Source organism: Scleropages formosus, chromosome 1, assembly GCF_900964775.1.
Source record: "Scleropages formosus chromosome 1, fSclFor1.1, whole genome shotgun sequence".
In the NCBI taxonomy this organism is placed as follows: domain Eukaryota; kingdom Metazoa; phylum Chordata; class Actinopteri; order Osteoglossiformes; family Osteoglossidae; genus Scleropages; species Scleropages formosus.
Window position 1 is genome coordinate 4,305,541 of NC_041806.1, and position 18,057 is coordinate 4,323,597.

An 18,057-nucleotide genomic window follows, 5' to 3' on the forward strand; every position below is an offset into this window, starting at 1 on the left:
TAAGGTCACGGAGGTTAGTTTGGTCCCCGTCTGAGTAAACACAGCCGAGGCTGCGACGCGCCTGGGTTCGTTGTCCTTCCAATGCAACCCGTCAGCTGCCCCGAAAGCCACACGCACACGCACAGGGGCTGGGATGCCGAGCCGCCAGCGAGGCGCTGTTCGCACCATCTCTAGAGCCGCTCGCTGCGGAGCGGAGCGTGTCCGCAATCCAGACTCGGCGAAGACGCCCTGCAACGGAAAGGGACGACCACGCGCTTCACTTTGAGAATGAAGGTATGCTGTGCGATGGCGTACCCCTCCTCGTATTCTGCGCTTCCGGGGTAGACTCCGGGCCACCGCGACCCTGCACCGGACTAGCAGTTATCGATCACCCTGGTTAGGGTTAAGGTCAGGATGGGTGACTAACAAAGGCAAGTACTTCATGAGAAAGCGGACTGGATCCGCGCGGTCGTTCCCAGACCTCGCCTCTTCGTGATGGAGCTAGTGGTGCAGACTCTCTCGCCCCATCTGCCCAACCTCAACAACAATGGTGGGATCCCATGATAAAAATACAAAAAATGAGGGACGGTCCCCGAAGCGGCGACTTCGTGCAGTTCCCTGGGAGGGTCCGTTTCTACGACGACGCGGCAGCATCGCCCGGGTCGCGGGATCGTGACGGACTCCGAGGGCGAGCGAAGGCGACGGGCAGAATTTCCATGGCGACATACAGTCTGTGACATCACCGAGTCCAAATGGAGAGCTCCTCCAGACTGAGAGGCTCCGCGACGCGTCAGGCGGACCGAAGACGGCTCTTCGGAATGGATTGGAGGTTAACGGGCAGCACCGCGACACCGTGTCTCTGGACAGAGCCGAGCAGCAGACCCATAAACACTCATATGAAACAGACCACAGTGCCTCCGTGAAATATTACATGCCTAAATAGCATTAGAGCTTTTTAAGATGTATGGAACTATGTGGATTCAATTAGAGCAGTAAATCTGTGGGAAGACGGGGCACACACACACACACACACACCCACCCCCGTATGGAGTGCAATGTATTGCCATTACCATATGGGGACCATCATGAACACACTGATGTGTACACCTGTCTACCACGCTGGTAACCATGCCACCCGCACACATACCAGTAGTTCCCGTTAACAAACACCTAGATGCCGTGACTCCCCTAATTAAGCCCCTATTTTATTGCTCTTAAGATGATATTTGTCATAAATCAACTTTTGTTCAAAAGCTCCTGAAAACACTTTCTGTTCAAAGCGCTACCTGCTGCACCTTAATAATGATCAAAGCATGTTGCGGTCATGTGTGAAAAAGGGCTTTATAGAGTCTTTGCTGTTCTGATCAGATGAGCTCGCGGATGGAGACGCGAGTAAAGGAGAACCCAGCCGGGCCACCCGCTGAAGTCCGTGAGAAGAAGGTGAGAAATCGCCGCTCGAACCCTAGCTGGAGTATCCCCACACAGTGTCACGCGAAGCCACGTGGTCTGCGGGAGGGTTTCTCGTTAGTTTTTCAACATTGAGCGTGACCCTGGGCAAAGGTGTCCGATACGTAAAGGTTTAAAGCAAGAGATCCCTGATGCGAGGCACGATGGGACGCGGCGGAGGCGCGCGGGGGCCGCTGCAGTATTTCCCAGCCGAGTGCTGCCGAATTGCGCTCCGCTGACGAGTGCCTGCGATATTTCTGCGGAGGCTACGACTGCGGCCGCTCGCCGGGGCGGCCGTGGGCCCTTTCCGTTCCATCGCCATAATTAAACTCCTGTCCCGCAACCCTGACCCCAAGGTCGGCAGCAGTGGCTCTGTGATGTATCGCACGTGACTAGAAAAACAAACATTTGCTCCACATTTCAGCAGCCGGAGCCACGTGGTAGGGTTGCGGTCCTTTGCTTCGGTCCTTTGTGCTCATCCTGTGAACACGAGTCTGCTCATAATTCATATTTTTTTCATAAATCCAGAATCACTTCTGTCAGCAGGTCGCGAGGAATGAAAACTTAATAACTCAAACACCTCTTTTTTCGTAAGGGATACAGACATTCCTCAATCTACTTACTAGGTATGTTTTGTAAAAGTGTTGGATGTAGCTACTGTATAATAATTATTATAATGTTAAGTAATAATATTTTAAATAGTAGCTGAAATAGGAGGGGGGTGTGGTGGCGCAGCGGGTTGGGCTGCAGTCCTGCTCTCCGGTGGGTCCGGGGTTCGAGTCCCGCTTGGGGTGCCTTGCGATGGAGTGGCGTCCCATCCTGGGTGTGTCCCCTCCGCCCCGTGTTGCCGGGTTAGGCTCCGGCTCCCCGCGACCCCACGTGGGACAAGAGGTTTCAGATGATGTGATGTGAGCTGAAATAAGGGGTTTTATTTTAATTTTTTACTAGCTTTAATCTATATTAAAATTAAAACATATCTGAAATGACTGCCAATAAAAGGTCTCCACAAAATCCTCTTCCGTCCCGAAGTTTGAAGAAGGACAGACTCAGCGGATGCGAGCACCGTGGAAGCGAGTTGAACTAAGGCGGTTTTTCACTCGTATCCTGAACGTGTGCCGTTTTGTTCTGGTACGGATATTTTAGAAAATACCGGAAAAAATACAGTTTTAAATAAACATACGGAACTGAAAACATAAGAATATATGTCTTTGGAAATTAGCAGCTCGAAAATGACAACGGTACTGAACCGTAAAACTTTCTGCAGTGTAAAAGTCAGTCCAAATGGCAATTTCTCTGCATGCCACGAACCTATAAGAGGAGAACACCCAAACAACAGGAGACAGGTACCGGACTGCACACTGCATGCGCAAAGAGCACAAACGCAAAGTCTGCTGGCTAAAATAAATATAGAGTCGCGAGTCTTTTGCTGTAACGGTTACATTTCCTCTCCGGAGACTTTGGGATTTGCAGTAAATTATGTTGTCGGTGATATTTAAACACAGACTGGTTTTGTACCTGACGATACCAGTGTCGTGGAGAAATAAATCAAAGTACCTTAGTATACAGACCTATATTGTGAGTGAATGTAAGTCTGCAGAACCATAATTATCGCTGATAAAAACACCTTCGTTGAGCGACTCAAATTATGGTGCATTAACAATAAGAGCTGAAATGAAGCCGGTCTGTTGAAAAGAGCCCCGAACTGCAGCAAGTTGCCCTTGGCCTGGTCTTTCATGCTGCGGGGAGGGGGGAGACGTATGGATGCGGGTGCGAGGGCTACGTTTACGGCGGGACCACCCGCGGGCAGCAGAGCCGCTCCGCATCGGCGCGCCTTTATTTGCTCTCGGCCGCCACGTGGCTCCGAGCCGAGCTTTTCTTCTTTTCCCTCCGCGCTTCGCTTCTCGGGTTTCTTAGCTTCAGCGGCAGCTGAAGATGGGAGGATCCGTTGGGCAACTCCAGCGCTCGGGCTGCAGCGAGGCACACGAGTTTGCCTTTACATTTACATTTATTCATTTAGCGGACCGGGGGGTGCGGTGGCGCAGCGGGTTTCGCCGGGTCCTGCTCTCCGGTGGGTCTGGGGTTCGAGTCCCGCTTGGGGTGCCTTGCGATGGACTGGCGTCCCGTCCCGGGTGCGTGCCCTCCTCCTCCGGCCTTACGCCCCGTGTTGCCGGGTTAGGCTCCGGTTCGCCGTGACCCCCACCAGTGGTTTCAGACACTGTGTGTGAGATGTGTGCATTTAGCAGACGCGTTTCTCCAAAGCGACAAACATCTCATACTTCTCAAGTTCTGCCTCTTTGAAATTGCAACCCGTGTATATCCACTCCGACATGTTGCTTGCGTTTGCTGATATGCATACGAAAGGACCTTTTCGGTACGGAGTTCCTTTTTTTCCCCATTTCTTGTAATTGCTGAAAGAAACTGGCTGAGAACATTTTCTGCGGGAAGTAGGATAGTGTGGGACGGGACAGGACAGGATCGCGCAGGATACGACGCTCCTGTGGTGTTAAATTGGACCCTAACCCTAGATGTATGCTTTGATTATATATGTTTAAAATGTACCCTTCGATTGCGTTGTCACTTCACTAGTAGGAGAAGTACTAACGAAGAAGCTCGTGACACCCAGAAGTGACCGACGACGCGAAGGGCGAGGTGGTGCCTGTATGCGCGAGATATGATACGAAATGGCCAGTAGGTCGGCAAGAGATGGGGTGTTAACCGCTTCCGCTTCCACGGAAAGAGCAGAAAGCGGTAAAGACGGAAGTTCGGAGGCCCAACGAGCGGAAGTTGCTAACGCGTGTAATTGTTACACCCCGGAATGAATTATGCATGAGCCCGGCGAATAAGGTTCTGGGGCTCTCCCGTCGGCCGATGTCGCGAGAAGCCCTTGCGTGTCAGGCTTCGGGAAGGATAAAATTTCTTCCACGCTGCTTTATTAATACCTGCGGATAAAGTTCAAGGCACCGAACAGAGTGCAGCACGAGCGAGTAACGATGAACAAAATAAATAATTAAAATGTACTTTTACACCGGTAAATCCTGTGCGGTCCTGATGAATCAGGGGCCAGAACTCTTTGTTGCTTCTTTATATCAGGAGATCAGACATTCGGAAAATTGTTATCTAACGCAACACAATGTAATATTTTACCGAACAGTGTTACCAGAGTAACCGCGGTATGGAGCTCGCTGCCGTTTGCAATCCTTACGTGGTACTTTTCTCCAAAACTACGTACGAATGTTATGTTTGCACGTAACAACAAGCCGCTTACAGTTATTTACCTCTTTGTACACTGGGTATTTTTTTAACTGTATCGGTTCAGCGTGACTGCATTGACCGGAGTCCCGCGATGACGAGGCGACGGCTCTAAACACCATACCGCCTGCTTCTCTTCACGAGAAACTATTTCTGCCGCACGCGTTAAAGGGAATATATAACTTTTTGATAATTCCGAAGAATGTAGAACGTTCACCCCAGTAAAGGATTTCTTCTGGATGAATAACTGACGCAGCCCGTGGCCGCTCGCGAAAGAAAGGGCCCCTCTTACGCCCGGCGCTTGGGAAGAGAGTCCGCTACATCTGCGAAGTCACTTTTTATGCGTCTGCGGGAAAAAAAAAAAAAAAAAACAGCATTAAAATCCATTCCGAAATGGTTTCGGCCTAAAGGGATCTATCGGCTCCGATGTCAGCCAGCGAGCCGGTTCCGGAGCGTTTAAAAGCACAAAATGCCGAATCGATCGAGGTGGGAAAAAAACGCGTGTTTTCAAGCGAGCCGACAAACGGAACGTGGAAAACGTCAGATGCTGATATCCGCAGCGGTCGGCACCGAGAGCCGCGCTGTTCTCGAGCGCACGACCCGTCCTCAATGCCCCCATACAGAGGCAAAAGCCCTCAGTCGGGGGAAACCGGTGTTTACTCTTAGTATCCGAAAACATTCGGCCTGCCTCTACCCGGGATACGCCCTTCCGTGACCCCGTCGCGACTACCGAGGAAACATCGGACCGCTTCTTTCAGCACGCCGGTAGCTGTTGAGCTCAGCGTTGATATTCCGCGTCTACGTATATGAACTATAGAGGCCGAAACGTTCCATCAAACGTTGCTTTTCTACAGCACTTCATTGGCCTGTTTGCCGTGTCTTAGTCGCTCTGCTCACGAGGCCTGCAGATGCACAAGAAGCTTCTTGTCACGGACTGATGGGACATCGCCGAAAAGTGCGCGGCAGCCCCCGCGCGCACGTTCTCGAAGGCTCGTTTTGGGCGTGAAACCACAACCCTCCGCCATCACGGCACCCGCTGGTCAAACCGCCCGTTACGGGAGTATTTTGTAGGAGTGGAAGGAAAAGACAGTTGACACGTCGGTTTATGTCTTGCGTACACATGCCTGCCTTCTTTCAGTTCCCAAATCGGAAGTGGCGATGGGCCGCATGACCTGAAATGGTACGTTGGGTCGTTCGCGGAGTACAATTAAGGCTTTGTGTGCCCGCCGCTGTATTGGGGGCCCCTGGATTCCAAGAGGTCTCTTAGAGGTGCTTTTGAAACACGGCAATGAGACGCCGCACGTGCAGCGCACAGATTCACAGGTCAGTGAAAACGACCTCGTTTCCGCCCGCGGAATTAGAACCGCGGGGGGTGCGCCGGGTTTGGCCGGGGCCTGCTCTCCGGTCAGTCTGGGGTTCGAGTCTCGCTTGGGGTGCCTCGCGACGGACTGGCGTCCCGTCCCGGGTGCGTCCCCTCCCCCTCCGGCCTTGCGCCCTGTGTTGACGGGTTAGGATCTGGCTCGCCACAACCCTACCTGGGACAAGCAGCTTCAGACAGTGTGTGTGTGTGTGTGTGTGTGTGTGTGAGTTAGAACCGCGACTATAGTTCAGTATCAGCGGAGCGATAATAATTCACGCGCAATAATGAACGAGCACCGCAAATGTAACAGCCCGGGAAACCGTACCGAACGCGTTGTGAATCTCTCCGAAATGATCACGGGAATTAATATTATTTTCGTGTTACTTTCCACATTGTCGTGGCAGCAGGACGAGGTTGTCAGCATTTCTATATGAACTGCGTAACCTGCCATTTTCACTAGTCAAAATGTTCACAATTACAAAGATAAATAATAAATGTTAAATAAACCAGTTTGTCGTGAGCCGTCCGAGATAAGTTTTAGCAAATATTTTCAGTTTAATAAATATTTTCATTGGTTCACTGACCTGTTTCGGCACCAGGTTGTTGAATAGGAGTGAGTGATGCCAGCGCTGATATCCCATTTCCTGCAAATGTTTATTTTCTGAGATCTTTCTAGAGTGTTTTCAAAGTTTTGCGACCCATGAAAACGCAAGCGAAAGGCAGAATAATTGTATCCTTACACCCTTTTCCACGTTCTTGTATACAAGTGGTCGCTCTGCTAAATGCGTGAGTTGAGCTGTCATTCTGAGCACATGGGACACGTGCAGCGGTGCAGAGTGGAAAAACAGAGATTGTCAGTAATATTTTGGAGGTAAAAAAGACAGGGAGGTCCCCCAGGGAGACACTTGACGGTGGCTTGAAGAGAATTGCAGGACTGTAGCACCGAATGCTCAGAGGGACCCTCTTTAAGCCCCAGTGATTCGAGGTCGGTGCTTCTCGGGATATGAGGAAGTTTCGCACCGTCTATATTTGCTGTTCAGCCCACTCTCAACTCGTGTAAAAACAGAGGGTGTGCAGGGAGGGAGGGAGGGAGAGAGCGATAGATTTGGAAGTTGCTGACCGCCGGGCATCTGTGATAGCACATTCCTGGGGGCTGAGCCGGGGGCTCGGTGATTGTTCCAAACAGAGATTCTCTGTGTTTGAATCCAGCGGGTGTTAAATTCTTCCAGATTTCTGGCGCGTTCCAATTCGGTGCTTTTATCGGTCTCCGAGCGGCCCGCAGGATGTATCGTTAACCTCTGCCTCCCTTTGGCCCGTAGGGTGTTCTAGGGGGCGAGGAGGAAGACGGGACTGGGGAGTGGGAGGTGTGGGGTTAGCCTAAACATGGGTGTGTCTGAAGGAAATCCCTTGCCCGTCTACAGACCTCAGGAGCTTAGCCTCACCGCGGTAATCGGTCACACCTGCCTTGTGTTGCACTAGTTACGAAGGGGCTCTCTTTTAGTCTGCTTCCTCTTCCAGACCCTTGCGGCTCCCTGCTCGGACCCTGAGAAGAGAGGGAGCGATGCCCGTTGTGCGCCTCGTGTGCGTTGTCATATTGCCATCGAGTGAGGTTCCTAGGCGGTTGTGGATAGTCGTGGCTCTGCGCTGATGTTCGTGTTTTCATGTCTAAAGAGTCTTTGGAAACCCAGGTCTACAGCAGGTGCCGCTGTAGATTCGCTCGTAATGAATGGACCAGATATGTTCTGGAACGTTCAGAACGTTCAGCCACATTGTGTGCATGGCTGTCCACCTGGAGTATAGAAGTTAGATCCTAGATGCTTCTGCTCAAGCGGGGCAATCGCGATTTTTAAGGGGGAAAAAACCCTACACCTTGTGTTGCTCCCGCCCCCTCTCTATCAAAAGTTCGACGAAGGGCAAGGCCGCCTTTCCGTCTCTGAATCGGCGGGCAGAAGAAAATCACCAGCAGCCCTGAGGCACGGAAGGCATCGAGCTGCAGAGCGCTGCACTTTCCCTCCGCCCCTCCAGCTCTGCCTCAAATCCAACTGAGTTCGGCCCATATGCAGTATATTTAGTGCACGATCTGCTCTGGGCCACGAGGCTAATTCAGGACGTGGAGAACCTGAAACCACAACTTCAGAAATGGAGAACTACAAGAGGAACATTTGATCCCATCGTGACACCAAGCTCCAGAAGGGCAGAAAAACACGCTCACTGAAACACACCCTATGCAAATGCTAGACACGTGGTCTCTTGAGAATATCCCCGCGCCCCGAGCGAAGAAGGGACGAGCCGAGGTCGTGCGGTTGCTTCACTCCGCCAAAGAGCGGTGGGATGGGGCGACGATGCTGGGACCGGTGCAGTGAGATACAGGTTATTATTTTCCTCTGGTTTAATCAAGTTAAGGCTGCCAGGAGCTTGCCTTCTAATGGCCTTGCAATAAAGATAGGATTTCAGTTCGCCAACGTATAATGAGAGCCCAGGTGACCGTTTTGAAAAAAGCGCAACTGTAGACTGGGAAAATTCAAACAAAAACAAGCCCTGTTTCCAATTAGCATTGCAGATGGCCCCCGGAAAACACAGGAGGGCCCCATCAAAATTTTTGCGGTTGATTTTTCTGTAATCTCAGCAGGGATATTAAAGGCCACAATAGCGTGGAAGTATAACGTGATCCTGGTGCAGGTAGTCGTATAGTTATGTGTACTTGGCTGAAAGAAAATAATACCTGTTTTTACGATGGCGACGATGTACATTTTGGGGAAAGCTCATCGTGGTCATCTGAACTTTGATGTGGTGATTGATGGTGCGTGTGTGCTCACGGCGCTCGGTTTAGTCAATAGAACACTTGTACAGTGCCTGTCAAAAGTTTGAGTGCGCTTGCTGGAAACAGTTTTTTCATAAGTCACAAACTGATGTTTTATGTACAGGGCTTGAGAAGGTAGTCCTTACGCAATTTTGAGGTATGCCTTGGGTTGGTATCATGCTGAAAATGAAGTTCTGCCCAACTACCCGTAATCCTGATGGAACGGCTGCCTGTGAACTAGGCTATGGAAGCCGTGCTGGTTGAGGTCGCCAATGACTTGCTAAAGATCACGAGCTCTGTGGCCGTTGACGCCGCTCCTGACCATCGCACTGCCTCCTTCATGCTGGACAGTGGGAACCGAACCACAGTGGCACAGCTCATGTGCACATCTTCTCTCTGTCTTACAAATACCTGGTAGTTGGACCCAAATATTTCACATTTGGACTTGGTCCATAAATTTTCAACTCTGCTGCTCAGGTGTCCAGTTTCGGTGTTCTGCACTGAAGCAAGTGTGGTTTCTAGCAGGTGTACTCAAACTTTTGACCTGTGCTACACATTCCACAAGAAGGGGGTCACTGAATATTGCAGAGGACAAAAGCCCGCCTAGTCCCGACACAGCGAATCGATAAAATGTGAGAACAAAGAGGCAGAAGCCCCACCCCACATTTTTCCGCAATCTCGAGTGCGATCCTGCGACCGAATTCGATAAAGTCTGATATAGGCTGAGGGGTATCATCACTTACAGACGGACATCTCAGATTCACCTCTGAGATTATTTTTTTATCTCTGGATGAAGTTCAGCAGAAACTGCTGAGTTGTTATTATGTGCTGGATAAGCTGAAAAACCTGGAAAAGTCTAAACTCACCAACTCAACAGTGTTCGTGTTGAACGCGAATGTGTTTTTGTGACTTTTCCTGCTGCTGCTTGTTGCTGCTCTGCAACGCAATGATGGCGTCGGGCCTGGGTTTGGACCGAAATGCAGATGGACTCACGGGCCCAGCTGCCAACAGATGTTTAAAAATTAGAAAAGGAAATAGCTTAGCAGAAGAAACCCTGGGGAGAGGAGGGAGGGGTGGCCCGGTCCATCGCTCTCTTGTGAGTCGTGGATCTCGGCGATCTCTGGAGCTGAGAGAGGGAGGCGGAGGCTCCGGAGATAGAGGAGCAGGAGAAAAGCTGCCAAAAGAAGAATATAGTAAGAGAGAGGAAACATGAAAAGAGGATAAGGAACCAAGAAGGGGCACGATACAGGATAAGGGGAAAAGCGGAGAAATAGGAAGCAGATGAAGATGGGAGAAGAGGAGGAGGTGGAAGGAAGGGGAAAGGGTGCGGTAGAGCCTTCCTTTGGGGTCCCTCTCTAAATATGCCTAGAGCATCTTTTTCGAAAGCCACCAGCGTAATCACAGGACAGGCAGCTCACTCTCGGTGTCACGGGATGCTGCACAGCTGAGAATAATGCAGCCGTTCTACTCATAAAAAGACGTAAATGTGTTGCTTTAACCAGGTAACGCTGAAGGTGATTTCCAGGTTGGTTCTGGAACAGAGCTAAGCAAAAAATAAGTGTAGCATTTATTTAACTAGGGGGTGCGGTGGCTCAGCGGGTTTGGCCGGGTCCTGCTCTCTGGTGGGTCAGGGGTTCGAGTCCCGCTTGGGGTGCCCTGTGATGGACTGGAGTCCCATCCTGGGTGTGTCCCTTCCCCCTCCAGCCTTGCGCCCTATGCGGCGGGTTAGGCTCCAGTTCACCGCGACCCCGCTCGGGACAAGTGCTTTCGGTCAGTGTCTGTGATTTATTTAACTTGAGTCATTTTCAATGTTCCTATAGCATTCAGTTTTGTTTCCTAAGGGGTGTAATACGTTGCAAACATGCTAAAAACTTGCAAGAGCCAACTTCTGAGTTGAAATTGCAGTTGACTGCAGTCTCTAATTCCCGTTTCAGGTTCCGTGGAGCGAACCGACCATGAAGATGCACAGCGAGCGCAAGAGCCCAACTGATGGGAAAGATGGGATGGGAAAGAACTCACAGCCAAATGGGCAGGACTGGATTCACGCAGTCGCCGCTTCGTGTGTAATTAGCAAACCCGGTTACAACTTTTAAACTCACACATTCCGCTGGAATTCTATTTAAGTGCGACAGGGCTTGAGAGTGGAGCACTTGGCTAAATCTGCTCCCTCGCAGCCGTCGGGAGTTCGCGATCCGGAACCCGAGCCCCTTTTTTCGCTTTTTCAAAGTTTTCATTCCCCGTTTTCAGCCCCTGAAAAATTCCGTCTCGTTCGTGCAGCACACGCTGCCTGACGAAAAAGTAAACGACGCGTTTCTTCGCGAACGAGCGTGTGTACGTGCATGTGTGCGTCTATTGCTCTTTGCCTCGCGGTGAATTTCAACACACCCTCTAACTTCCACATTTTGACACTTATTGTGGGACTTGGGCTGTGTCTCTTGAACAATGAAACTGCAATTTAAATAGAGAGAAGAGAAGAGAAAATTGATGTTTCTGTCCCACTTCAATGCTCTTTTTGTGCTTTGAACTTTTGTTTCTGGCAGGATGGCCGGGATACAGGGGGCCTCTTGTGAAACCCAAAATGAAAGCTGCCTCTTGCATGGCCGCCTGTGTTAATGTCAAGCATTCGACTGCCTCGCACTCCGCCCACGAGAAAACCCATAAAAAAGGTCAGTTTCTCAAATTACCTCTGCCTCTTCCTGCTGTTGTTTCGAGCCATTTCTTTACGACGCAGGATGCAGAGGACGAGCGGCTTGTTTCCGAAGGGCAACCAACAAAACAAAATCGTTGGAAGGAATTTCCGGAATGTTAAGGGTTAAGGTAGAATAGGTGTCACTGTACACCCGCAACTTTTTATTCCTCTTTACGAGGATTTAAGCGACGACCCAAGACACTAGATGGAGTACTACCCAGAGACGTCTTGGCTCTGGTGAACTCAAGGAAAAGTCCATGTATTTGCTCCTTCCAGAAGATATCAAGGGTAGAATGAGTGATGTAATGTGGATTTCCTGACATTTGTTGATCCTTCGTTGATACAATTCGTTGCGGTGTTGAAAACTCATTGATTTCACATTCAAACTCTTGACAGCTGTCAGTAACCTTTAAGGTTCCTCCCCTCAACTCCAGGAACAATCTGCTTGGCCAAAGCTATCAGTAACAACTTACATCTGGGCTTTGTCCCCTTCCTCACGTCCTCCAAAATTCCCGGTGAAAAAATGCGGAAAAATTCCAGAGAAATGTGACAAGGACCAAGGCCTCCGCAATCTGCAAGGCCCCATGTTCACCTGGTTACATCTGATGAACTGATGTCTGGCTTGTTCCTGGTGGTTGGCACTGCAACTTATTTGCCCTCCAGGAACCGGTCACAGCTATAATATTCAGCCCTGTTCTATAGGGTTCGCCGTCCTTTTTTCCTGCTCTAACAGCATCCATCTCCCCCAGAAACTGGCCTCATGTAGGGTAATGGATCTGGTCTTGTAACAAGATTTACCCTTTGGAGTAGAACTGTTTGGAAGTTGCATTGCAGTTAAACATAAAGCTATAAAACTAATATTTAATCATCAGGAATAACTAATAGAACAGAATGAGCGAGATGTATCTCGTCTCAGATGTACGTCGCTTTGGAGAAAAGCGTCCTCTAATTGAATAAATGTAAATGTAATAAGATGCCGATTATTCCCTTTGACACCTGCATTATCCCCAGCAACAACTGAATTTTTTGTTGCTGTTGGTACCATCCCGTTGTCCTTCAGTTCATTTTCTGTTGTATTTTCATGTCCGAGTCTGAGCATGACATTCTCAAACGAGCGCTCTGTGCGCGTTGCATATGCACCAAATGTTTGTTATACGTGTTCCCATTGTTGTGCTCTGAGGTTTAGACAGTAAGTGTTTATCTCTGCATGCTTCCAGTTTTGAGTTTGTGTATGTTCATTTGTGTATCTCTTCTGTATGTTTTTTGAACTACATGCTCCTATGCGCTGGCATATTTTGATTTTGTCTTTAATTTTTGTGTGTTTTTAGCATGTGCTTGCGTGTATGTGTGTTTTGGGGTATAAGTGTGAACATATTCTGAGAGGCTCGCTATCAGCCGATGCTGGCAGATGAGACCCACAGTGACATACCGTCTGCTCGCCATCTGGATGTTGTTATAGGCACAATTCCCTCCCCCCCTCACCACTCCTGCCCCACCAACAATGGCAGGAAGTGGAGTCTGCCAAAGTTTAGGGGAACCAGATTTCTGGCATTGCACCCCTGACTTTCCTAATTCGGATCACAAGTGGCCCTCCAAAAAGGGGCGTATTTAAAGTCAGAGGAGCCATGAATTTGAGAAACATGATTTGTAAGTGGGTGGGATGCTTTTTCCACTGGGTGATGTAATTTACCCAAGGTTTGTTAATCTCCCTGCAGGAATCAAGTATTATCCTATCCTATCATATAATGTACTCCAGAACAAATTATTGTGTGCTTGTAGTGTGCGGGACACTTGGAGTGGAACAGCCGAGGAGCTTAAAATAGATACATAAATAGCCACGATAATCATATATGTATATATGTAAATAAGGTTATCGTGTCCTCATAGTCGTCTCTCTCTACTTGCTACAGTGTCCTGTGGCACTAGAACTGGTCTTCATTCCTACTGCATGCTTCCCTCCCGAGCTGGCTAGTCTACCAATATGGGTGCTACATGGAGACCAAAGGGAAGCGCACACAATTTGCCCGAACCGTATATCAGCCACGTCCAGACAGCACTGAGTTCAGAGCCCGGAACTGCAGTGAAACAGGTGAGTGGATTTGTTGACACCCATTTCCCTTTCTCCCACCTTTAATCCTGCAACACTGTCCAGATACTTTTGAGTATTACACCCATTATCTTCAGGTGCCTATAGCTGTCGGCTCACCAGTCCCCATCCCCTACCTCTTCAGAAAGAAGAGGCTGACCTCTTTCATCTGGCATTTCCATTCATATACAGACACAGTGTTTTTCTCCTTGCTAAGACTCTCTTCCTATTTAATCAATAAAAATGAATAATTGAGGCTTTGTAATTGTGGCGGAGCAGCACGTTCTCTTCATTCCTTCCTCAGAGACTGAAGAAGAAGGATAAAAAGCCATATTGAATGGGGAAATAATTCTGGAAATGAAGACAGCTTTACTACACATTTAATTGCATGCAGTCCTACGCCAGCACGTGTGTACAGCTATTCTCATGTTAAGACATTAATTCCAGTTGGAACACGCCTTAGTAAGGGACGTGTATGGACGTTTGTGGACACGGATAGGCGTGAGGAGTTCTCCGTAGGAAAGGTATGGCTTCGCTGGGGTCCTGGAGGGTGCCAGGCCGCTTGAGGACAAACTGGGGAGGATGCACACACTCATACACACGGGCTCAGTGTGTATATATGAATTTGTCTCCCTCGGTCACTCTTTCATTCTTCAGCTTTCTCCTCCCCTGTGTGATTCCTTCCTTCCTCTTGTATCTTGCCGTCCCACCTCACCACCCCGACACACACACTGTGAAAGTGCTGTTTCAGCTGCTCAGCAAGTCAGGCCCTGTGGGAAGCTGGAATGATGTCAATGTTAGAGGTGGGGGGAGCTGTAGGCGGGAATATCGAAGCTCAGATATTTTTCCCAGCTCAGCACTGGATTTGGGGTGAGGGGGGTGCAGTGTGAGGATGGATGTGACGGGGGGGTCTCCTAACAAAACAGCTCTTTATCCAGTTTAACCCAATCAGAACTTCTGCACCCTTTGTCGTACCAATGAAGGAGTCTCCCTGAGCCATGAAACGCAGTCGGCTAAGGGGCAGGAAGGCCTTTTGGCATGAGAACAAAACATGGGACAGTGTTCAAACACACACAGGTGGGTTTTGGATGATTAAACTTTTATCTGCAGGTTATTTGTTGTGCAGTATGTTTCACCTGTTGTATATTGGGTTTATTTTATACTTCAAAGCCTTCTTTAGAGTCTAGGTTTATGAAACTGGCAGCATGTTTGTGGTGGACCAAGCAAGTGTGGTGTGTGTGTGTGTCACCTGCGTTCACCTGCTGTGGAAGCGAACAGGCTGCTGTCATTTCCCAAAACCATCTTCGGGCCGTCACGCGCGCTCAGTCGCAACGGTTCACATGAGGACGTGAGTGGACGCCGGCAACTGCACACAAACAGGCGCATCCACTTCCAGGGTTTGTGGGTTTTTGGGACCCCTGTTTAATCCCCCCAGGACAAGAATCCCATGGAAAAAACTTGCAGCAAAAATGCAAAGATCTGCCCATGCTGTGTAGGGGGTGTGGTGTTCTGGAGCCTTCGAGTGGGTGACTGAATTGTTTTGAAAATGTCACAACGCTCTCCGACAGAAGTGTGGGAGACGAGAAACCGTGCCACTTTGAATACAACATTTGACCGTTCGGAACACGAGATTATCTCGTCTATATTAAAATACGTGGTTTTAAGAAAACCTTTTTGCAACTCACCTTAAAGACCGCAAAACTAATGACTCTTGACGGTTTATGCATCCATTACGAAAAAAGTACATTGAAACACCGCTAAGCGAGTGTCGGTATCTGAAAAAGAGCAGAACTCATGTAAATGAAGTCATCAGGTTTTCTCATGCTGTGAAACCAGAAGGGTGTTTTCTAGAAGCACTGTGAAAGACTGAGTCTGTGTGTCGGTTCATGGAGCGTGATGCACGGGGCAGATGTGTGAGCACATCTGTTCCCGTCACGGGCTGTTAGATTTGATGGGGTGTTTTGTGTATGTGCGCGGGGGTTGTGGGTGGGTAGGTAGGTAGGTAGGTGGCGGAAGGTATGGAACCATCTTGACACCACCCGAGACCTGGTTTCACAGGTCTGGCATGAGGTGGGTGGGGGGGGGGACCTCTTCATCGTCCCCTCATTGCGAAGTCCCTCCCTCTGGGCTCCTCAACTTATGAGAAGCCAGGAAGCCCCAAATCGTCCCCCTCCCAACTCCCTTCGGAACCAAATGAGACCCAGACAGCTGAAACTGCCCCCCCACTTCGGCTATTAAAAAAATCCCTCCGAAATCATGCGCCAAAGCAAAGTTGGCTCTATTCGTAAGGGTGACCCACGGGGACATATAATACACGCTCACAACGTAAAATACGATACAATGGCAAGCACAGAAACTCATGCAAATCATACACACCCGTGTGAATACGCACACCAACAGGCCTCACTCCATTCCCTGTGAGAAGAACCAGCCAGCTGTCACAATAAGTCTTTATTTGTGATGTATATCAGATATAGATTTCTCCGGCGATTGCCGGAAAGAGAACAAGGGGAGAGGGAGCAGGGAGACGGCCGGATGTGTTTCAGCTCTTCCAATGATCACCGCTATAGCAGACTCTACTATTTTCTCAAGTTCATAATGTGTGGGGTCTTACAACGTACAAATATGACATTCACGTATGTAGAACCAACCCTCAGCACAGATAGATCACAAAAAGACTCATCATCCCTACATCATCACACGTTTCCCTTTATGATTGATATTTTGGGCAGCACGTGGGCAGCAAATAATACCGCGGTTAAAACGATCGCCTTGCAATCAAGGCACTCGTGACAATCCCGCTCCTGCTGTAGTACTTTTGATCATGGCACTCACCCTGAATTGACGCAGTAAAAATTACCCTCCCCTATAAACGGTTAAATCACTGCACCTTTTAGGGACCGCATGACATGTGAAATTCTGTTGCAGTCAAGGCGTCTCAAGAAGGGCTCTCAAACTGTCCACGGGCAAGCCACTTCGCATCACTCGTCCTCTGATAATCACACGCAAAGGGCCGTTAAATATTAAATCTGTCCCAAGTTGGATTTATCTGCGAAAAAGACTTTTTCGGAGATTTACGTATTGCTAGCAATCAAAAACTAACGAGAAGTTTTCCTCAATTGCGCTAAAGCCTGGAGCCCTGCGGAAACACGAGCACACCCGGAGCTGGCAGTGTTTTCGGCGCTAACGATTTACACTCCGATGATCTGACATCATGAGCTCCGGTTATCCCGACATGGCTGTATGCGGGGCCTGTCGAAGTTTGCCATACACAGTCAACATCGGGAGCTGCATCCCCCCCATACGTCCGCAGCTGCCTGCAACATATATGTCGGGGGGCTGGAGTTGAGGGGTGTGGTGAAACGCGGTACAAGCAGCAGCTGCACTATGCCGTCCCTGGAAGCCGAGGAGCGCTCGGAGCGCACGACGTCACGAGGGGTGTTTGGTGGCCTGAGAATTACGCTGGAACGTCATTCCAGGTTTCGGTTTACGTTCTCACACACAAACACGTACATCCTGCAGCCTGAGTGCAAACGCACCGTGAGGCGCTGCGCGCGTTCTCAGCCGTGTGCCGCAGACGCTCGGCCGCACGCGTTCGCGCGCCGGTCCACGTGGACGCTCGAACGCCGCTAACGCAGGGGGTGCCGCGCGCGAGGGGAGCGCAGATGTGTGCGAAATGAACGAACGCGACGTGAAGCGATGTAAACGTACGGTCACGGGCTGCACGCCGTGTCCGATTTCACGAATCCCCGTGGATTTGTTTCGAGATTTTTCTCGGCACACATCTGCCTTGGGTTCCACGTGCGAGGAGCCCTCGATGCCGGCTGTAGGTAGGCGGCGAGTCTCCCCACGTCTGTGCGTTCTAAACGGTGGGATCCACACTGTTATGGGGTGGGGAAGGTTTGGGGGGCATGTCATGTGTTCAGTGGGGGGGTTAAGAGGGCTAAGAGGGGGTGGGGATTACTACAGTAGAGTACAGTAACGTATGCAGCGAATCACGTGTCGCTATGTGTGCGACACCCAAATAAAGCATGTGGTCGACATCACCGCCTCCCTCCCTAGTCCTCGCACACGAGACGGGGGCGGGGCCATTCGCCCGGGCCTCCGCCAGTCTGGATGGTTGACAGCGCAAGCTGGCTGACCGCAGAGACCAGATGCTACACATCACTAACTGACTGCAAAGCAACTGCGCCGCGCAAAACCAGCGAAAACACAGCAAAGCGACACAGTGATTGCAACGACGCGTTTCTCTCGCCACGTATGCGAGGGGTGGGTCTGCTGTTGCACCTTTGAGAGAAGCGATCCTGTGGCTTCAGTATAATATCCAGGTTTTCGAAACCGTGAAGTTTAAATGTCGCTTTGGACAAGTGCGCTGCCAAGCGAATGTGAAAAGATGTTGCGAAAAGTTAAGAGGAGACAATGGGGTTTATTATTACGCAATATTTTTG

The 18,057-nt window shown here is 49.8% G+C and overlaps 1 protein-coding gene across 3 annotated transcripts in view; it reads left to right on the plus strand.

The window, feature by feature from the left end:
* The first annotated feature begins 241 nt into the window (after positions 1 to 241).
* tekt3 (tektin 3) overlaps positions 242 to 18,057 on the plus strand; it is a 39,478-nt gene continuing 21,662 nt past the window's right edge. The window contains exons 1-5 of one of the 3 annotated variants that reach the window (XM_018745461.2): positions 242 to 273; positions 1,348 to 1,419; positions 10,769 to 10,897; positions 11,375 to 11,500; positions 13,434 to 13,612. The gene's annotated coding sequence lies outside the window, so the exon portion shown is untranslated. Of the gene's footprint in view, positions 274 to 1,347; positions 1,420 to 9,876; positions 10,159 to 10,768; positions 10,898 to 11,374; positions 11,501 to 13,433; positions 13,613 to 18,057 lie in introns of those variants that run through there. The other 2 variants (XM_018745462.2, XM_018745463.2) reach the window with 2 other exon arrangements.